Here is a 24,112-nt window from a genome sequence, read left to right as displayed (position 1 = left end):
GCATATTTACAAGTTATTATACACTCTGCAGTAAGTGGAAAAAATAAGTTTTCAACAAAAACGTACTGAATAACATTTGTGCAGTCTATGAATTTGTTCTGAGAAATAGTATTACCTCCATCAGATCCTCCTTTATAGATGACCTCAAATCTGACCTAATTATTTTAAAGGGAATCTGTCACCCCATTTTTCGCCTATAAGCTAAGGCCACCGACATCAGGGGCTTATCTGTTGTGAGTTCTGTTTTTGGGCTCCCTCTGGTGGTTACTGATGGTACTGGGTGATTTGTGTTCTGCTGTCTCTGGTGTCCACCTGTTCTATTAGGATTTGTCAGTTTCCTATTTAACCGGGCTTTCTTGTCATTTCCCCGCCGGCTATCAAGATTATCAGAGTGTTTTTTGTTACCTCAGCTTCTGGCTTCAGTAATCTTCAGGACAAGCTAAGTTTTTGATTTTCTTGTTCCACGTTTTGATTTATTTTTGTCTTGTCCAGCTTGCATATAATTGTTTCTTTGCTGCTGGTTGCTCTAGCGGGCTGTAATTGCTCCTCATGTTCCATGAGTTGGAACATGAGTTCAAGTAATTACAGGATGGTTTTTTGAAGGGTTTTTTGCTGACCGCGCAGTTTACTTTTGTATCCTCTGCTATCTACTTTTAGCGGGCCTCATTTTGCTGAATCTGATTTCATACTGTGTATGTGCCTTCCTCTCATTTCGCCGTCATTATATGTGGGGGGCTGCTATTTCTGTGGGGTGTTTCTCTGGAGGCAAGAGGGGTCTGTGTTTCTTCTAATAGGGGAAGTTAGATCTTCGGCTGGTGCGAGACGTCTAGGATCAACGTAGGCACGTTCCCCGGCTATTGTTATTTGTGTGTTCAGGTTTAGGGTCGCGGTCAGCTCTGGTTCCATCACCCTAGAGCTCGTTGGTGCTTGTCCTTTTGTGATTCCCTGCCATTGGAATCATGACAGTATAGCCGGCCCAAACATGTTTGGGCTGAAGTAGGAGGAAAATTAATAGCAAATACTTAGTGGGGAGCATGCCAATCACTAAACATATATCATAAATCAAATAACAAGGAATATCTGATTGACTAGGACCACCTGGACAAACTGCATATACGTAAAACACACAAAACCCAGAAAAACAGGAGGAAAAGTAGTCTGAGGAAGTTTTTTTTTTTTTTCTCCTCTGAGGTTGCTGCCTAGCCCTAATTGCAGCCTGGCTGATTTTTTTTTTTTTTTCCTCCTCTTAATCCTTGAATGGCTCTGACCTTAGCTGTTTATCATGGACGTCCAGAGTTTAGCTTCCAGCTTGAATAATCTTGCTGCTAAGGTTCAAAATATACAACATTTTGTTGTACATGCTCCTATGTCTGAATCTAGAATTCCTATTCCAGAGTTCTTTGCTGGAGATAGATCTAGTTTTCTGAATTTTAGGAACAATTGCAAGCTGTTCCTTTCTTTGAAATCTCGCTCTTCTGGAGACCCTGCTCAGCAGGTTAAGATTATTATATCTTTCCTGCGGGGTGACCCTCAAAATTGGGCATTTGCATTGGCACCAGGGGATCCTGCGTTGCTTAATGTGGATGCGTTTTTTCTGGCATTGGGTTTGCTCTATGAGGAACCTAACCATGAGATTCAGGCTGAAAAAGCTTTATTAGCTCTCTCTCAGGGGCAAGATGAAGCAGTAGAAGTAGCTGTGGAGGATATCCACTAAATAAAACGTAACTTTTAATATATATAAATTAATAAAAAACTAGGATCCTAACCAACACATATATAGACATTGAACAATGTGCTCAAGTGAAACAGTGCTCAAGATAAAAAATTGGAGCAGTCTTACCAATTAGACGGACATGAAAGGAACCCCCTCACGCTTCTGTAAGGGGAGTGGTATCAAGAATAAACATAAGACTGGAGGGTAGGAAAAAGATGTGTCACTACTATCTTCCCTGTAAGCCCCCCTAAAGAGCTCCTGCCCTAACAAGGACAGGCCCCAAATAAGTCCTGCTATGGACACCCACCAACCAAAGAAAAAAAAAAGAAACAGGATGAATGCAATGTCTCTATATCTCCCAACGCGTTTCAACTCCAATAGGGGAGAATCATCAGGGGAGTTCTATTTAGTGCAAGGCAATAACCAGTGGACCCACTGATGATTCTCCCCTGATGATTCTCCCCTATTGGAGTTGAAACGCGTTGGGAGATATAGAAGCTCTGAGGTAGCAGTTAGGATGAGTGGGCAACAGGACGGCCAAGAGCAAGAGGACTCGGGTCCTGCCAGTGCTGCTGCCTTTTCTTCATTCTCATCAGATGAGGAGTTTGATTTCGACAAGTATTTGGATGACATGGAGCAGGCAAAGCGTTGCTGCAGGGAAAAAGATTCCACTCCCATAGAAAACAGATTGACCATATTTCTGCATAATTTTTCACTTGCTCTCAAAGAAGTAGAAGAGTTCAATCGTTCATCAAAACTGACCGTGCATGAGGCAATTCCTTTATACCCTGAATTGTTAGAGAGGTTGTTCTCTAGCCTTAAAGGGAATCTGTCACCCCATTTTTCGCCTATAAGCTGCGGCCACCGCCATTAGGAGCTTACCTTCAGCAGGTTATAATGCTGTAAATAAGCCCCTGATGTAACCTGAAAGAAAAGAAAAACAAGTTAGATTATACTCACCCAGGGGCAGTCCCGGTGCGGTCCGGTCCAATGGGCGTCGCGGTCTGGGTCCAGCACCTCCCATCTTCAAGCGATGACATCCTCTTTGCTTCCTGTCGAGGCTACTGCGCAGGCGTACTTTGCCCTGTTGAGGGCAGAACAAAGTACTGCAGTGTACAGGCGCCGGGCCTCTCTGACCTTTCCCTCAACTGGGCAGATAAAGTACGCCTGCGCAGGAGCCGTGACAGGAAGCAAAGAAGAGGACGTCATCGCATGAAGATGGGAGAAGCTGGACCCCACCATAACATCTTTAATGGCCTCAGAAAGGCCATCTCTGAATTTTGCAGCCAGAGCGCACTCATTCCACTGAGTAAGCACCGACCATTTCCGAAATTTCTGACAATATATTTCTGCTTCATCTTGCCCCTGAGAGAGAGCCAATAAAGCTTTTTCAGCCTGAATCTCTAGGTTAGGTTCCTCATAGAGCAAACCCAATGCCAGAAAAAACGCATCCACATTGAGCAACGCAGGATCCCCTGGTGCCAATGCAAATGCCCAATTCTGAGGGTCACCCCGCAGGAAAGATATAACAATCTTGACCTGCTGAGCAGGTTCTCCAGAGGAGCGAGATTTCAAGGAAAGAAACAACTTGCAATTGTTCCTAAAATTCAGAAAACTAGATCTATCTCCAGAAAAAAACTCTGGGACAGGAATTCTAGGTTCAGACATAGGCGTATGTACAACAAAATCTTGTATATTTTGAACCTTAGCAGCAAGATTATTCAGGCTGGAAGCCAAACTCTGGACGTCCATGATAAACAGCTGAGGTCAGAGCCATTCAAGGATTAAGGGGAGGAAAGAAGCAGTCAAGCTGCAATTAAGGCTAGGCAGCAAACACTGAGGAGGGAAAAAAAAAAAACTTCCTCAGACTACTTTTCCTCCTACTTCAGCCAAAACGATGACCAATTTTTTTTTGGGCCGGCTATACTGTCATGATCCCAATGGCAAGGGATCACAAAAGGACAAGCACAAAAACAAAACAAGCTCTAGGGTGATGGAACCTGAGCTGACCGCGATCCTGAACCTAAACACACAACTAGCAGTAGCCGGGGACCGTGCCTACGATGATTCCTAGACGTCTCGCGCCAGCCGAAGGATTAACTTCCCCTATAAGAAGAAACACAGACCTCACTTGCCTCCAGAGAAACACCCCACAGAAATAGCAGCCCCCCACATGTAATAACGGTGAAATGAGAGGAAAGCACATACGTAGTTATGAAAATAGAATCAGCAAAAATTAGGCCCGCTAAAGCTAGATAGCAGAGGATACAAAAGTGAACTGCGCGGTCAGCGAAAAACCCTTCAAAAAACCATCCTGAAATTACTTGAACTCATGTGCCAACTCATGGAACATGAGGAGTAATTTCAGCCCACTAGAGCAACCAGCAGCAAGGAATCACATATCTGCAAGCTGGACTAAGACAAAAATTAAGCAAAACGTGGAACAGGAAAATCAAAACTTAGCTTGTCCTGAAGATAACAGACGCAGGGAGCAGAGGTAAAAAGACACGCTGATTACATTGATAGCCGGCGAGGAAATGACAAAAAAAGCCAGGTTAAATAGGAAACACCCATAACCTGATGGAACAGGTGGACACCAGAGACCGCAGAGAACACAAGTCACCCAGTACCATCAGTAACCACCAGAGGGAGCCCAAAAACAGAACTCACAACACTGACCCTTATCACAACCCTAACCCCAACACACCCATAACCCTAATCCCAAACCTAACCCTAATCCCAAACCTAAACCTAATCCCAAACCTAAGGCTTCTTTAACACTTACAGGGTTTTTTGCGGGCCGTTATTGCAGGGTTTTTTTTGGGCTGTATTGCCGCAATTTTCACGGTCTGCTGCCATAATGGACCGCAAAAAACTTGCAGGTTGTCGTTTTTCGGGTTTGTAATACTATGGCAAAGGTATTGGGAAAAAAAAACGGCGGTCCACAAAACTGGAAGTCACAGTGCACCACAAAAACAACCTTCTGTTGTTTTTGCAGCCCCAGTGAATTACAATGGGGGCAGTGTCCGTTAGCCATGAAAATTATTTAGCAGGCTCGATATTTTTTCACAGCCGGAAACACGGCCCTCACGGCCATATGGCGTACGGCGCTCCGTAGAATTGTTGCGGCCCATTTTTGCGGCCCCATAGAAATCTATTGGAACTGAAAAAACGGGACGCAAAACCACGGTAAGTGTAAAAGAAGCCTTACCTAACCCTAATTTTAGCCCCAACCCTAGCCCAAATTTTAGCCCCAACCCTAACATTAACCCTAATTTTAGCCCCACCCCTAACCCTAATTTTAGCCCCAACCCTAACCCTAATTTTAGCCCCAACCTTAACCCTAACCTTAATTTTAGCCCCATCCCTAACCCTAACCCAAATTTTAGTCTCCAAAGAAATGTAACCCCTGGCATTCAAAAAAAAGTTCACAATATTTTTCTCATTTGAAGATAGTGGATTTATTCACTGCCAGTCAATAACATAACAGACTCATAAAGACCGACGTTTCAGCAAATCTTTGCCTTTCTCAAGGAAGTCTATAATAGATAACAAATGAACAATGTATAATAAGATATGAATAACATAATCGATCAAAAACACATTAATGAACAAAAAACATCATATGGTAGTGAAAATTCATATAGCCAAAATACAGCAACCTATGTATCACCCCAAGAAAAAGCCACTGTAATGTCCCAAGGAAAACACTATAAAATAATTCTTCAAACCGGTGGATGATAGTGTACAGTAAAACAATATATATAGAGAGACCAAGAAGAGACCCAACAAGACAAAAATAAATAAAAAAGTTAAAAAAGAAAACAGGGAGCCAACAGAAAATTAGAATTAAACCACCAAGATGTTGCCCAAAGAAACACACTGAGGACTGGAAAATGAGTACCTGTATAAAGATGCAATGTCTGGTATATCCTATATCAGGAAGTATATTAGGGTAACGCTAAAGACCAAAAGAATAATCACTTACAGACCAAAATCTAATTAAGCTTGAGCTAAAGTAATCCCATAACAACCGCAATCTAACGATACCTGTAACAGCGCGGTGACGGTGTGCGTCCAGTGACTGGGAGCGGTGGAGTGTAGCTAGATGACGGAAGCCGGGAATAAATGCTGTGAAACTGCAACGTAATATCCGGTCTAGGACCTGAATCTAGTACGGAAAAACCCAAAGGGAAAATACACGCATCCGCAGTGCAACACAGGGATCCCGAGCTATTCAATGAAAAAAAGGAAAGGTAATGCGCCTGCGCAAGCAGCGCCTAGCCACAAACCTGGGATATATGAATAAATACAATCCTGCCCAAGTACATCACATATATCATATATAGGTCTGTAAATATACACAGATCCAGAGGAAAATAGATACAGGAAGAAATGATATATAGAAAAAAAGGGGGGGAGGAAACAAAAAATGAAAAAAATTAAGAAAAATAAACAAAAATGAAAAAATAATAAATAGTTTAAATATAAGAATCTTTAAGTGGAAAAAAGAGGAGAAAAAAACAAGAATATGAACCATCAGATAATAAATGACACATACATAGACCAGTGAATATAGAATAGGAAGAGGTGTCACCCAGTAGGAACGGACTTGAAGAATATGGTGATCAAAGTGGTATCTAAAAAAGAAACCAGAGAAATATGGTTACAATAAAATGCATCAAAATACACTCAATTTACAGCATATTAAACAACATCATAAATTTCAACGTTGCAGAGCCTCATATTCCCTGTTCATACCCCGTGGGTGGAGTGTTTGGAGTGTGAATATCCAAAAGGCCTCCCTCTATTTCAATATCTGGACCCTATTACCACCACGTCTAAGAGGAGAAATACTCTCTATCACTTGAAATTTTAGTTGAGATATTGAATGTCCTGCTGATATAAAGTGAAAAGGGACCGGTAATAACGTGCGTTTACAACGAATTGTAGACTTGTGTTGGGATATGCGATCTCGGATATGCTGGGTTGTCTCCCCAACATAACCGAGACCGCGAGTACATTTAATTAAGTAAATCACATAGGTAGAATCGCATGTGAAAAAGCCATTAATCTAAAGATCGTGGGTGAGAAAAAGTATCACCCTTAGTAACATTAGAACATTGCGGACAATGTAGACAAGGATATGTGCCTTGTCTCTGTGTGGTCAATACAGATTGTCGTTGTTCCCTTTTAGCCGAACCAATGTCGGCTCTAACCAGTATATTTTTGATGTTTGGTGGTCTCTTATAACACATCAAAGGAGGTATTGAAAACTCTGGAATAAACGGGTAAGCTTTACCCAATAGTGGCCAATGTTCTAAAATACAATTTTTAAGAAAATTAGTATATGGGTGGTAAGTAGTAACAAAGAAAGAGAGGGAGGCCTTTTGGATATTCACACTCCAAACACTTCATCCACGGGGTATGAACAGGGAATTTGAGGCTCTGCAACATTGAAATTTATGATAGCAAGGATAGGAGAACCATGAGTCAAAAAGTAGCCAAAAAGATATACCAAAAATACAAACTTTATTGAAAACACATAATTTTCATAAACATAATATTACCATATAAGTAAAAGTGACAAATTTGTGACTAAATCCATTAAAATCATTGAAAATTATGTGTTTTCAATAACGTTTGTATTTTTGGTATATCTTTTTGGCTACTTTTTGACTCATGGTTTTTTTGACTCTTGCTATTTATGGTTGAGTCGCCATTTTTTGTTGTGATTTACGGCTGATGTTCATTTATGTATATGTTGAAATTTATGATGTTTAATATGCTGTAAATTGAGTGTATTATGATGTATTTTATTGTAAGCATATTTCTCTGGTTTCTTTTTTAGATGCCGCTTTGATCACGATATTCTTCTTCAAGTCCGTTTTCCTACTGGGTGACACCTCTTCCTATTCTATATTAATTGGTCTATGTATATGTCATATATTATCTGATGGTTCATATTCTTGTTTTTTCTTCTTTTTCCACTTAAAGATTCTTATATTTAAACTATTTATTATTTTTTATTTTTCGTTTATTTCTCTTTCTTTTTTTTTCTTCATTTTTTGTTCCCCCCCCCCTTTTTTTCTATATATCATTTCTTCCCGTATCTATTTTCCTCTGGATCTGTGTATATTTACAGACCTAATGTATATATGATATATATATATGTGATGTACTTTGACAGGATTGTATTTATTCACATATCCCCGGTTTGTGGCTAGGCGCTGGTTGATTTCCTTTCCTTCTTTTTTTCATTGAATAGCTCGGGATCCCTGTGTTGCACTGCGCATGCGTGTATTTTCCCTTCGGGTTTTTCCATACTAGATTCGGGTCCTAGACCGGATATTACGTTGCAGTTTCACAGCATTTATACCCGGCTTCCGGCATCTATCTACACTCCACCGCTCCCAGTCACTGGACGCACACCGTCACTGCGCTGTTACAGGTATCGTTAGATTGCGGTTGTTATGGGATTACTTTAGCTCAAGCTTAATTAGATTTTGGTCTGTGATTATTCTTTTGGTCTTTAGCGTTACCCTAATATACTTCCTGACATAGGATATATACCAGACATTGCATCTTTATACAGGTACTCATTTTCCAGTCCTCAGTGTGTTTCTTTGGGCAACATCTTGGTGGTTTAATTCTAATTTTCTGTTGGTTCCGTTTTCTTTTTTAACTTTTTTATTTATTTTTGTCTTGTTGGGTCTCTTCTTGGTCTCTATATATTATTTTACTGTACACTATTATCCACCGGTTTGAAGAATTATTTTATAGTGTTTTTCTTGGGACATTACAGTGGCTTTTTCTTGGGGTGATACATAGGTTTCTGTATTTTGGCTATATGGATTTTGTCACGCTAGCGCCCAGACTGGTTGGCGCCGGCGTGCGGGGGTTTGGCCCCACTGGACCACAGACCAAACTACCCTGGAAGGGACGTAACTAAGTATAACTAAGTAGCTTCCTAGGTGTTCGCTGGAGCCTCTGATAGTGAGGTCAGACTTGTGCAATAGGAAGCTACCAGGTGCCACTCCAGGGTGGTGTCTGGCTGTGGCTGCTGATCCCACCGGGGAACGGAACATAGACAGGCAAGCGGGCACGGCTGGCACTCTGGCAGACAGGCGGGCACGGCTGGGACACAGGCAGGCAGACGGGTACAACAGAGACACTGGCAGGCAGGCGGGCACGGCTGGCTCTCTGGTAGGCAGGCAAGTACTGCTGGCTCTCTGGCAGGGCAGGCAGACAAGACTGGTACACTGGAAGAACCGGTAGGGACCGGTCTACAGGCAGGTATGTAAAACAGGTAAGAACCTGTTCAGACAGGAGGACTTATGAATAGGAAGAGAAAGACCGCAAGAGCGGATGCAGAGCTAAAGCACAGGAGCTAGAGCTAAGAACAAAGATGTCGGGGGCGGAGCCAATAGCAGGAGGCGGAGCCAAGTGCAGAACAGCGGGAGGCGGAGCCAAGTGTGGAAACGCAGGAGGCGGAGCCAAGAGCTGGAGGCGGAGCCAAGTTCAGAAACGCAGGAGGCAGAGCCAAGAGCTGGAGGCAGAGCCAAGTGCAGAATCGCAGGAGGCGGAGCCAAGAGCAGAAGTAGAACCGCAAAGAGCGGAGTCAGGTAGAACCGCAAGGAGCGGAGCCGCAGAGCGAAGCCACAGAGTGCAGAGCGAAGCCACAGAGTGCAGAGCAAGGTCAGAGTGCAGAGCAAAGTTACTGAGATAAGAGCTAGAGCTAAGCCACAGAGTGCAGAGCTGAGTGCAGAGCAAGACACAGAGTGCAGAGCTGAGAGCAAAGCCAGAGTGCAGAGCTGAGAGCAGAGCAAAGTCACAGTGCAGAGCAAGACACAGAGTGCAGAGCCGAGAGCAAAGCCACAGAGTGCAGAGCAAGGTAACAGAATGCAGAGCAAGGAGCAAAGCAAGGTCGCAGAGAACGGAGCCGAAAGCAGAGCAAAGCAAGACACAGAGAACGCACAGCAGGGAAAGGAAATCAAGACAGGGATATAAACGAACACAGGAACAGGTCTAGACTAAGACAGAGTCAGGAACGAGACAAGGCAGAGACATGGACACAAGCCAGGATACGACGCCCCTCTGGGTGGCGGACATAGGCCAGGGTACGAAGCCCCGCTGGGTGGCTACGCAAGGACATAGGCCAGGGTACTAAGCCCCACTGGGTGGCTACACAGGACACAGACCAGGGTACAACGCCCCCCTGGGTGGCAGAACACAAGAGTCACAGAGACATGGCCTGGCACTTCAGCAGCTAAGAACTGACTGATGGAGTAAGTTGCACAGACCCTGACCAATGGGTGGGGATGTCTTAAATACAGGAAGCCTCATGGCGATTGGCCAAGGACACCATAGCAAGGTGCACACAGTCTCTATAAGAAACAGGAGTTGCTGGCGCCGCCCCCTAAGCACACAGACAGAGCATGCACAGAGCAGACAGCAGACATGAGGCACACAGCATGGAGCTGGCAGCAGAGAGAAGTCACCACAAGGCCCAGAGAAGTGAGTTTGAGTGTAAAGCAGGTGGGGGATGGGAGGCCATGCAGTGATGCCAGCAGGGTTGTTACAGATTTTCACTACCATATGATGTTTTGTTCACTATTGTGTTTTTGATCGACTATGTTATTCATCTCTTATTATACATTGTTCATTTGTTATCTATTATAGACTTCCTTGAGAAAGGCAAAGATTTGCCGAAACGTCGGTCTTTATGAGTCTGTTATGTTATTGACTGGCAGTGAATAAATTCACTATCTTCAAATGAGAAAAATATTGTGAACTTTTTTTTGAGTGCCAGGGGTTACATTTCTTTGGATATTTCTGTGCACCTTCCATCTACTGATTAGAGTGCACCTCTTTTGATCTTCTTGCTAATTTTAGTCTCATCCCTAACCCTAACCCTAATTTTAGCCCCAACCCTAACCCTAATGGGAAAATGAAAATAAATACATTTTCTTTGCTTAATTATTTTTCCCTAACTAAGGGGGTGATAAAGGAGGGTATTTACTATTTTTTTTCATTTTGATCACTGTGATAGGGTTTATCACAGTGACCAAAATGAACCAATAGGAAAAATCTTCCTATTGTTGCCGGGTGCCTACGGGCAGATCTCAGTGGACACACTGCGCATGCGCCCGCCATTTTTCCCCTGATAAAGATGGCGGCACCCACCGGAGGAAGCAGGAGGGCCGAGGAGCACTGGGAGACACTGGAAAGTATGGGGGGGGGGGGCGATCGGGGACCCTATTTCTCTCTCCTCTGACGTGCGATCACATCAGAGGAGAGATAAATAACATGGCACATCGGACTTTTTTTTTTTTTGCGGTCACCACTACAGTTAGTAGCGGCGATCGCAAAACCGGGTCAGTAAGAACCGACCTGAATTATGTTCTTTGGGGTCAGATGCAGTTGAAGTTCAGACTTTCAGCTTTCATTTGAGAGTATCCACATTAAAATTGGATGAAGGGTTTATTAGTTTCAGCTCCTTAACATGTGCCACCCTGTTTTTAAAAGGGACCAAAAGTAATTGGACAATTGACTCCAAGGCTATTTCATGGACAGGTGTGGGCAATCCCTTCGTTATGTCATTCTCAATTAAGCAGATAAAAGGCCTGGAGTTGATTTGAGGTGTGGTGCTTGCATTTGGAAGGTTTTGCTGTGAAGTAAACATGCGGTCAAAGGAGCTCTCCAAGCAGGTGAAACAAGCCATCCTTAAGCTGTGAAAACAGAAAAAACCCATCCGAGAATTTGCTAAAATATTAGGAGTGGCAAAATCTACAGTTTGGTACATCCTGAGAAAGAAAGAAAGCACTGGTGAACTCATAAATGCAAAAAGACCTGGGCGCCCACGGAAGACAACAGTGGTGGATGATCGCAGAATAATCTCCATGGTGAAGAGAAACCCCTTCACAACAGCCAACCAAGTGAACAACACTCTCCAGGAGGTAGGCCTATCAATATCCAAATCTACCATAAAGAGAAGACTGCAGGAAAGTAAATACAGAGGGTTCACTGAACGGTGCAAGCCACTCATAAGCACCAAGAATAAAAAGGCTAGACTGGAATTTGCTAAAAAACAACTAAAACAGCCAGCACAGTTCTGGAAGAACATTCTTTGGACAGATGAAACCAAGATCAACCTCTACCAGAATGATGGACAGATAAAAGTATGGTGAAGGCGTGGTACAGCTCATGATCCAAAGCATACCACATCATCTGTAAAACACGATGGAGGCAGTGTGATTGCTTGGGCATGCATGGCTGCCAGTGCCACTGGGTCACTAGTGTTTATTGATGATGTGACACAGGACAGAAGCAGCCGAATGAATTCTGAAGTCTTCAGAGCCATACTGTGTGCTCAGATCCAGCCAAATGCAGCAAAACTGATTGGTCGTCATTTCATACTACAGATGGACAATGACCCAAAACATAAAGCCAAAGCAACCCAGGAGTTTATTAAAGCAAAGAAGTGGAATATTCTTGAATGGCCAAGTCAGTCACCTGATCTCAACCCAATTGAGCATGGATTTCACTTGTTAAAGACTAAACTTCAGACAGAAAGGCCCACAAACAAACAGCAACTGAAAACCACCGCAGTGAAGGCCTAACAGAGCACCAAAAAGCAGGAAACACAGCATCTGGTGATGTCCATGAGTTCAAGACTTCAGGCAGTCAATGCCAACAAAGGGTTTTCAACCAGGTACTAAAAATGAACATTTTATTTAAAATTATTGAATCTGTCCAATTACTTTAAGTCCCTTTAAAAACAGGGCGGCACATGTTAAGGAGCTGAAACTCCTAAACCCTTCATCCAATTTTAATGTGGATACCCTCAAATGAAAGCTGAAAGTCTCAACTTCAACTGCATCTGAATTGTTTTGCTTAAAATTCATAGTGGAAAAGTCTATAACCAAAATTAGAAAAATGTTGTCTCTGTCCAAATATATATGGACCTAACTGTAGCTTTAGTCTGAACTTTCAATGTCAAGGCTTGTCTCAGCATGGTACAGCTCACTAAATGCTTCACATCATATTTCTTCACAGTCTATGAAGAAGGGAGGAGGGACGGAGGATGTTTGTGCTGAATCACATTCCAGAACACACACATAAATATATATTTCCTCATCGATCCTGTTACTGTATTTCCGAATTTGAGATGTTAGAAAACCTTTTTTCCCCCGTATATTTGATGTAGTGTATATAAGTCATCAGAGCAGCTAACTTCTCCAAACATGAGCTAAGAGGAAAAAAAACCTAAAACATCAAGCATACAGAGACAACATATACTGAACTATTGATTTCTGCACAGTTTATTGAAAGTTTAGATATGCTTTAGTAAGTACTTACTTTCTTTAGTCTTTCTTTCCTGTTCACTCCAGAAATTCTGAGATGAATGTAGGCTTCCTTCCCTGTGTTTATTTTTGTAGAGGAGCTTCACTACTTATCATGAACATAAACAGATTCATCTCAGCTTAAAGTCTAGACCAGTATATCCTGAAAACCTGTTAAGGTCCGTGAGGACTGGAGTTTGGGAAACACTGGTCTAGACCTTAGATCAGGAATAGGACAGACATTTATAGGACATTTTATAACTTTCCCAAATTCTTATGAAAAAAAATATTCCTCACAAACTGCATTGAACTACTGTACCCAATTTAATATATATTTTAGGAGTTGGAGTCAGTCCATTTTATACCGACTCCAACTCCGACTCCACCAAAATGGGCTCCGACTCCACGACTCCGAAGCGCTGCATTTAAGTGCTGTTCATTTTTACGGTTTAAGGGGTAAAATAAGTTTTAAAATTACATCTTTGAAGATTTTTTTTGAGCACTCAAGAAAAACAGATGACCCGCAAATGTTAAAAACTGACTTTACAATTTAGCGGAAAGAGATAGTAAAGACATTAGAAAGTTCTATGGTCACAGGAGCAGTGAGGGCCCTGCTCACACGCTTACAATTTATAGACATGGGATAGGAATAACCTCCTGATCACTGGTGGTTCAAATGGTGACAACTCCCAATCGATGCCAAAAAGTAGTATTTGCTTATGCGCACTGCCATTCCCTTTACTCCTATGGGATGCTAAAAACCAGCTGAACGCTATGCTCAGAAGTCTCCGGCAGCCCCATTAACTATGAAAGAAGCAGCAGTGCGCTTGATCGACCACTGCTCCATTTACATGTGACTCCTCGGGGATTGGTGGAGTTCCCATCAGTCAGACCCCCAGTGATTGGGAAATTATCCCCTATCCCATTTATAGAGGATAACTTTTATCTTGAGAATGCTCCTTTATGTTTCCCATATACAATTGGTGAATGCAGGCAGCTATCTGACCCGACTTCTCCATATACAGGATGCTCCTCTGTTCTCTATGAGAGCCGCTGCCAAACTCCACTGGTGGCAGCTTATCTGCCATTAATCAAATGGATCGACCATCACAAATCTGTTGTGCAGGATCCTTCTCTCCCAATGTAACCTGTCTGGGGAGGGCCAGGAGGACCCCGTGCACATTTACACTCTTGGCCTATCCCATGTCCGACCTTAAAGGAATTGTCCGTTACTAGGACAACCCCTTCTCAATCTGAATGTTTAGCTCCGCTAAAATAAAAAAGCCTATACTCACCTGCTGTGATGGCGCTGCTCCAGCGCTGACGGCACTCACTCTCCTGGAGCTCCCAGGCGGTTGTTGTAACACATCAGATGACAGCCACGTACAGGATCAGATCTGTGACCCCGGCCTTAGACAAGGATATTCAGATCACGGCCACATATTGGATCAGATCTGTTACCCCGGCCGCAGACAAGGATATTCAGATCACGGCCACGTAATGGATCAGATCTGTGATCCCGGCTGTAGACAAGGATATTCAGATCACGGCCACGTACTGGATCAGATCTGTGATCCCGGCTGTAGACAAGGATATTCAGATCACGGCTATGTACTGGATCAGATCTGTGATCCCGGCTGTAGACAAGAATATTCAGATCACGGCTATGTACTGGATCAGATCTGTGATCCCGGCTGTAGACAAGGATATTCAGATCACGGCTACGTACTGGATCAGATCTGTGATCCCGGCTGTAGACAAGGATATTCAGATCACGGCCACGTACTGGATCAGATCTGTGATCCCGGCTGTAGACAAGGATATTCAGATCACGGCCACTTACTGGATCAGATCTGTGATCCCGGCTGTAGACAAGGATATTCAGATCACGGCCACGTACTGGATCAGATATGTGATCCCGGCTGTAGACAAGGATATTCAGATCACGGCCACGTACTGGATCAGATCTGTGATCCCGGCTGTAGACAAGGACATTCAGATCACGGCTACGTACTGGATCAGATCTGTGATCCCGGCTGTAGACAAGGATATTCAGATCACGGCCACGTACTGGATCAGATCTGTGATCCCGGCTGTAGACAAGGATATTCTGATCAGGGCCACGTACTGGATCAGATCTGTGATCCCGGCTGTAGACAAGGATATTCAGATCACGGCCACGTACTGGAACAGATCTGTGATCCCGGCTGTAGACAAGGATATTCAGATCACGGCTATGTACTGGATCAGATCTGTGATCCCGGCTGTAGACAAGAATATTCAGATCACGGCTATGTACTGGATCAGATCTGTGATCCCGGCTGTAGACAAGGATATTCAGATCACGGCCACGTACTGGATCAGATCTGTGATCCCGGCTGTAGACAAGGATATTCAGATCACGGCCACGTACTGGATCAGATCTGTGATCCCGGCTGTAGACAAGAATATTCAGATCACGGCTACGTACTGGATCAGATCTGTGATCCCGGCTGTAGACAAGGATATTCAGATCACGGCCACGTACTGGATCAGATCTGTGATCCCGGCTGTAGACAAGGATATTCAGATCACGGCCACGTACTGGATCAGATATGTGATCCCGGCTGTAGACAAGGATATTCAGATCACGGCCACGTACTGGATCAGATCTGTGATCCCGGCTGTAGACAAGGATATTCAGATCACAAAAGTATGGAGGAATAACTTTGAATACTTTATTATGTCGACCAAAAACACAAAAAACACACTACAGTTTTAAAAACATTTAAAAAACACACAAATGTGACAGAGATTCCTATAAGGAACCTTCCCCTGGACATGTAATGTGGTATGAGTTCGTATAGACAAAGATATTTACTCAAGGGTACAATTGTCCTAAGTACATATTCAGGATGATAAGTCTAAATATGACACAAACGGCTAATAGCCACACAAAACAATACAAAAAGAAAATTAACATATACATGCCTGGCCCAGCTCGCAGCACAAAAAATAATGGACACTGATACAAGGATATGTAGTCCTATTGTAATAATGGGCAACCACTATACACGTATATATAGCAAACATATCAAATATAGATAGATAATACAAAAAATGAGTGTATACAAAGGTCTAAAGTAGAGCTAATAAATTATCCTGTTATATAATCAGCACATACCTAAACCTGTACATAGCAGGTATACCCATAGATGCCGATATTGACCATAATGTGAACATTGACCAGATGGAATGTTGTATTGTTTAGATAGGCAAAAAAGCCAAATATATACATGATAGATTTACCCCTAATAAACAGGAGATAGCCAAGATAACAGTAAAACAGATAAATGCTGTATCAACCTTCAAGCGTACACCCGCAAAAACATTCATGTAGTTAGCCACACATAGATGAAGTAAGAAGGCGGCCAAAAGGTAATAAGCCCCTAATGTGGAGATTCATATAAATAGGTTTAATTTTGTCCCATATATATAAAGACCGTGTGTGGATACAAAAACAACCCTAAGCCTGGGCATGCACACCTAGGAGAGACGAACCAATATTAATATATACGGCATAGAACAAAGAGAACACTGAAGGAACAAAAGGCTATCATCCCCGTGCAGATTAGACTGGTAACGCTAATAGGACATGACCAAAATACTCATCCATACAGAGGTCCAGGGGGCAGAAGCCCAACGCGTGTCGCCACCAAAGTGGCTTCGTCAGGGGCAGGTGCCATAGTACACGGTCGACTGCTTTATATACAAACTTAACGCTTACCCTAATGAAAGAATCCAGTTCAGCTGAGGTACGACGGCATAGTGTGACAGATTAAGCATGGAGTATCAGCGTTATCGCCGCCGGAAGCAGCACCGCATGTGGGTACTTCCAGGAGTGCCAAGATGGTCATATAGGCACTAAGTGCGCATGTCCGGGACCCATATTGAAAGATGGATAATGGAAGTATTCCGGAGCACCAAGATGGCTACAGAGAAGCGCATTGCACAAGCGCTAGTTCGAAACTCCGCCCCCCACACACAGTAAAAGCAAACAGTCATAAAGGCTATACTTAGTGCGCATGTCCGAGGCCCATATTTGAGAAATGGATAATGAAAGTACTCCGGAGCAGCAAAATGGCTACAGGGACGCGCATTGCGCATGTGCTAGTTCGAAACTCCGCCCCCCCACAAACAATGAGAGCAAATAGTCATCTAGGCTGTAAAAATACCATTACACTTTTATCCTAACAAGATATCAACTAAAAACTGTGGTGCGACGGCATGATAGACACTAAGTAACGATATTGCCACTATAAAAAACGGCACTACACCCGGGCACTTGTGAGAGTACCAAGATGGCCGTGAAGGGCTATAGTGCGCATGCTCAGGCCCCATATCACAATAGGAATACTCCGGGGCACCAAGATGACTATAGACACGTGCATTACGCACGCGCCCGTTGGATACTCCGCCCCCCACACTCACACACATAATAGAAACAGACCATCCTACGAACTGTCCGAATGATTCGTACTGAGGCCAGATGCAGATACCACTACTGCAGTGTGGTAAAGCCCCAATAGGAACATAAATGAAGATATTGCGATATTTACACAGATTCTCCATAATGAAGACAACGATAGGGAACTATACAATAATAGGCGTGAGTACATTCAAGTGCAGACAAATATACGAAATTAACATATATAGATGTGAATATAAATATATAAAGTTACTAACCACATATATCAATCTACCCTGAAATGTAAACAATCAGATGCGGCAGAAATCTCATGCTGCAGCGATAGAAAAAGAATCGATAGGAGTCGTCTACGGACTAAATGGGTTATTATAATGTTGCACCACAGAAATACTCCTAAATGAATCATAATTTGGAGAGAAAACTCATAACACGGCAGCGACTACATTCCCTACCTCTTATCTCAATGCAGAAAAAAAAAAAAAATCTGTCACACTATGCCGTCGTACCTCAGCTGAACTGGATTCTTTCATTAGGGTAAGCGTTAAGTTTGTATATAAAGCAGTCGACCGTGTACTATGGCACCTGCCCCTGACGAAGCCACTTTGGTGGCGACACGCGTTGGGCTTCTGCCCCCTGGACCTCTGTATGGATGAGTATTTTGGTCATGTCCTATTAGCGTTACCAGTCTAATCTGCACGGGGATGATGGCCTTTTGTTCCTTCAGTGTTCTCTTTGTTCTATGCCGTATATATTAATATTGGTTCGTCTCTCCTAGGTGTGCATGCCCAGGCTTACGGTTGTTTTTGTATCCACACACGGTCTTTATATATATGGGACAAAATTAAACCTATTTATATGAATCTCCACATTAGGGGCTTATTACCTTTTGGCCGCCTTCTTACTTCATCTACGTGTGGCTAACTACATGAATGTTTTTGCGGGTGTACGCTTGAAGGTTTATACAGCATTTATCTGTTTTACTGTTATCTTGGCTATCTCCTGTTTATTAGGGGTACATCTATCATGTATATATTTGGCTTTTTTGCCTATCTAAACAATACAACATTCCATCTGGTCAATGTTCACATTATGGTCAATATCGGCATCTATGGGTATACCTACTATGTACAGGTTTAGGTATGTGCTGATTATATAACAGGATAATTTATTAGCTCTACTTTAGACCTTTGTATACACTCATTTTTTGTATTATCTATCTATATTTGATATGTTTGCTATATATACGTGTATAGTGGTTGCCCATTATTACAATAGGACTACATATCCTTGTATCAGTGTCCATTATTTTTTGTGCTGCGAGCTGGGCCAGGCATGTATATGTTAATTTTCTTTTTGTATTGTTTTGTGTGGCTATTAGCCGTTTGTGTCATATTTAGACTTATCATCCTGAATATGTACTTAGGACAATTGTACCCTTGAGTAAATATCTTTGTCTATACGAACTCATACCACATTACATGTCCAGGGGAAGGTTCCTTATAGGAATCTCTGTCACATTTGTGTGTTTTTTAAATGTTTTTAAAACTGTAGTGTGTTTTTTGTGCTTTTGGTCGACATAATAAAGTATTCAAAGTTATTCCTCCATACTTTTGTTATTGTTTGGTGTTCCCCTTTATATAGCATGACATCTTTTTCTTGGTGTTCATGGATTCTACTGTAGGTCATGCTGTGGGTTGAACCCTTGTCTTCTTGCTATTGTGTTGGATGGTGCCCTCCATTTCTTTGTTGAAAAAGGATATTCAGATCACGGCCACGTACTCGATCAGATCTGTGATCCCGGCTGTAGACAAGGATATTTAGATCACGGCCACGTACTGGATCAGATCTGTGATCCCGGCTGTAGACAAGGATATTCTGATCACGGCCACGTACTGGATCAGATCTGTGATCCCGGCTGTAGACAAGGATATTCTGATCACGGCCACGTACTGGATCAGATCTGTGATCCCGGCTGTAGACAAGGATATTCAGATCACGGCCACGTACTGGAACAGATCTGTGATCCCGGCTGTAGACAAGGATATTCAGATCACGGCCACGTACTGGAACAGATCTGTGATCCCGGCTGTAGACAAGGATATTCAGATCACGGCCACGTACTGGATCAGATCTGTGATCCCGGCTGTAGACAAGGATATTCAGATCACGGCCACGTACTGGAACAGATCTGTGATCCCGGCTGTAGACAAGGATATTCAGATCACGGCCACGTACTGGAACAGATCTGTGATCCCGGCTGTAGACAAGGATATTCAGATCACGGCCACGTACTGGATCAGATCTGTGATCCCGGCTGTAGACAAGGATATTCAGATCACGGCCACGTACTGGATCAGATCTGTGATCCCGGCTGTAGACAAGGATATTCAGATCACGGCCACGTACTGGAACAGATCTGTGATCCCGGCTGTAGACAAGGATATTCAGATCACGGCCACGTACTGGATCAGATCTGTGATCCCGGCTGTAGACAAGGATATTCAGATCACGGCCACGTACTGGATCAGATCTGTGATCCCGGCTGTAGACAAGGATATTCAGATCACGGCCACGTACTGGATCAGATCTGTGATCCCGGCTGTAGACAAAGATATTCAGATCACGGCCACGTACTGGATCAGATCTGTGATCCCGGCTGTAGACAAGGATATTCAGATCACGGCCACGTACTGGATCAGATCTGTGATCCCGGCTGTAGACAAGGATATTCAGATCACGGCCACGTACTGGATCAGATCTGTGATCCCGGCTGTAGACAAGGATATTCAGATCACGGCTACGTACTGGATCAGATCTGTGATCCCGGCTGTAGACAAGGATATTCAGATCACGGCCACGTACTGGATCAGATCTGTGATCCCGGCTGTAGACAAGGATATTCAGATCACGGCCACGTACTGGATCAGATCTGTGATCCCGGCTGTAGACAAGAATATTCAGATCACGGCCACGTACTGGATCAGATCTGTGATCCCGGCTGTAGACAAGGATATTCAGATCACGGCCACGTACTGGATCAGATCTGTGATCCCGGCTGTAGACAAGGATATTCAGATCACGGCCACGTACTGGATCAGATCTGTGATCCCGGCTGTAGACAAGGATATTCAGATCACGGCCACGTACTGGATCAGATCTGTGATCCCGGCTGTAGACAAGGATATTCAGATCACGGCCACGTACTGGATCAGATCTGTGATCCCGGCTGTAGACAAGGATATTCAGATCACGGCCACGTACTGGATCAGATCTGTGATCCCGGCTGTAGACAAGGATATTCAGATCACGGCCACGTACTGGATCAGATCTGTGATCCCGGCTGTAGACAAGGATATTCAGATCACGGCCACGTACTGGATCAGATCTGTGATCCCGGCTGTAGACAAGGATATTCAGATCACGGCCACGTACTGGATCAGATCTGTGATCCCGACTGTAGACAAGGATATTCAGATCACGGCCACGTACTGGATCAGATCTGTGATCCCGGCTGTAGACAAGGATATTCAGATCACGGCCACGTACTGGATCAGATCTGTGATCCCGGCTGTAGACAAGGATATTCTGATCACGGCCACGTACTGGATCAGATCTGTGATCCCGGCTGTAGACAAGGATATTCTGATCACGGCCACGTACTGGATCAGATCTGTGATCCCGGCTGTAGACAAGGATATTCAGATCACGGCCACGTACTGGAACAGATCTGTGATCCCGGCTGTAGACAAGGATATTCAGATCACGGCCACGTACTGGAACAGATCTGTGATCCCGGCTGTAGACAAGGATATTCAGATCACGGCCACGTACTGGATCAGATCTGTGATCCCGGCTGTAGACAAGGATATTCAGATCACGGCCACGTACTGGAACAGATCTGTGATCCCGGCTGTAGACAAGGATATTCAGATCACGGCCACGTACTGGAACAGATCTGTGATCCCGGCTGTAGACAAGGATATTCAGATCACGGCCACGTACTGGATCAGATCTGTGATCCCGGCTGTAGACAAGGATATTCAGATCACGGCCACGTACTGGATCAGATCTGTGATCCCGGCTGTAGACAAGGATATTCAGATCACGGCCACGTACTGGAACAGATCTGTGATCCCGGCTGTAGACAAGGATATTCAGATCACGGCCACGTACTGGATCAGATCTGTGATCCCGGCTGTAGACAAGGATATTCAGATCACGGCCACGTACTGGATCAGATCTGTGATCCCGGCTGTAGACAAGGATATTCAGATCACGGCCACGTACTGGATCAGATCTGTGATCCCGGCTGTAGACAAAGATATTCAGATCACGGCCACGTACTGGATCAGATCTGTGATCCCGGCTGTAGACAAGGATATTCAGATCACGGCCACGTACTGGATCAGATCTGTGATCCCGGCTGTAGACAAGGATATTCAGATCACGGCCACGTACTGGATCAGATCTGTGATCCCGGCTGTAGACAAGGATATTCAGATCACGGCTACGTACTGGATCAGATCTGTGATCCCGGCTGTAGACAAGGATATTCAGATCACGGCCACGTACTGGATCAGATCTGTGATCCCGGCTGTAGACAAGGATATTCAGATCACGGCCACGTACTGGATCAGATCTGTGATCCCGGCTGTAGACAAGAATATTCAGATCACGGCCACGTACTGGATCAGATCTGTGATCCCGGCTGTAGACAAGGATATTCAGATCACGGCCACGTACTGGATCAGATCTGTGATCCCGGCTGTAGACAAGGATATTCAGATCACGGCCACGTACTGGATCAGATCTGTGATCCCGGCTGTAGACAAGGATATTCAGATCACGGCCACGTACTGGATCAGATCTGTGATCCCGGCTGTAGACAAGGATATTCAGATCACGGCCACGTACTGGATCAGATCTGTGATCCCGGCTGTAGACAAGGATATTCAGATCACGGCCACGTACTGGATCAGATCTGTGATCCCGGCTGTAGACAAGGATATTCAGATCACGGCCACGTACTGGATCAGATCTGTGATCCCGGCTGTAGACAAGGATATTCAGATCACGGCCACGTACTGGATCAGATCTGTGATCCCGGCTGTAGACAAGGATATTCAGATCACGGCCACGTACTGGATCAGATCTGTGATCCCGACTGTAGACAAGGATATTCAGATCACGGCCACGTACTGGATCAGATCTGTGATCCCGGCTGTAGACAAGGATATTCAGATCACGGCCACGTACTGGATCAGATCTGTGATCCCGGCTGTAGACAAGGATATTCAGATCACGGCTACGTACTGGATCAGATCTGTGATCCCGGCTGTAGACAAGGATATTCAGATCACGGCCACGTACTGGATCAGATCTGTGATCCCGGCTGTAGACAAGGATATTCAGATCACGGCCACGTACTGGATCAGATCTGTGATCCCGGCTGTAGACAAGGATATTCAGATCACGGCCACGTACTGGATCAGATCTGTGATCCCGGCTGTAGACAAGGATATTCAGATCACGGCCACGTACTGGATCAGATCTGTGATCCCGGCTGTAGACAAGGATATTCAGATCACGGCTACGTACTGGATCAGATCTGTGATCCCGGCTGTAGTCAAGGATATTCAGATCACGGCCACGTACTGGATCAGATCTGTGATCCCGGCTGTAGACAAGGATATTCAGATCACGGCCACGTACTGGATCAGATCTGTGATCCCGGCTGTAGACAAGGATATTCAGATCACGGCCACGTACTGGATCAGATCTGTGATCCCGGCTGTAGACAAGGATATTCAGATCACGGCCACGTACTGGATCAGATCTGTGATCCCGGCTGTAGACAAGGATATTCAGATCACGGCCACGTACTGGATCAGATCTGTGATCCCGGCTGTAGACAAGGATATTCAGATCACTGCTACGTACTGGATCAGATCTGTGATCCCGGCTGTAGACAAGGATATTCAGATCACGGCCACGTACTGGATCAGATCTGTGATCCCGGCTGTAGACAAGGATATTCAGATCACGGCCACGTACTGGATCAGATCTGTGATCCCGGCTGTAGACAAGAATATTCAGATCACGGCCACGTACTGGATCAGATCTGTGATCCCGGCTGTAGACAAGGATATTCAGATCACGGCCACGTACTGGATCAGATCTGTGATCCCGGCTGTAGACAAGGATATTCAGATCACGGCCACGTACTGGATCAGATCCGTGATCCCGGCTGTAGACAAGGATATTCAGATCACGGCCACGTACTGGATCAGATCCGTGATCCCGGCTGTAGACAAGGATATTCAGATCACGGCCACGTACTGGATCAGATCCGTGATCCCGGCTGTAGACAAGGATATTCAGATCACGGCCACGTACTGGATCAGATCCGTGATCCCGGCTGTAGACAAGGATATTCAGATCACGGCCACGTACTGGATCAGATCTGTGATCCCGGCTGTAGACAAGGATATTCAGATCACGGCCACGTACTGGATCAGATCTGTGATCCCGGCTGTAGACAAGGATATTCAGATCACGGCCACGTACTGGATCAGATCTGTGATC

The 24,112-nt window shown here is 44.3% G+C and overlaps 1 long non-coding RNA gene across 1 annotated transcript in view; it reads right to left on the bottom strand.

Moving 5' to 3' along the window:
- The window catches only part of LOC138642006 (uncharacterized), a 37,672-nt gene that overhangs the window by 12,803 nt on the left and 757 nt on the right, over nt 1–24,112 (bottom strand). The window lies entirely within an intron of this gene.

This window comes from Ranitomeya imitator, chromosome 6 (assembly GCF_032444005.1).
Source record: "Ranitomeya imitator isolate aRanImi1 chromosome 6, aRanImi1.pri, whole genome shotgun sequence".
NCBI classification, from domain to species: domain Eukaryota; kingdom Metazoa; phylum Chordata; class Amphibia; order Anura; family Dendrobatidae; genus Ranitomeya; species Ranitomeya imitator.
The sequence above is the reverse complement of the archived record's forward strand: the minus strand, read 5'-3'. Positions and strand labels throughout refer to the sequence as shown.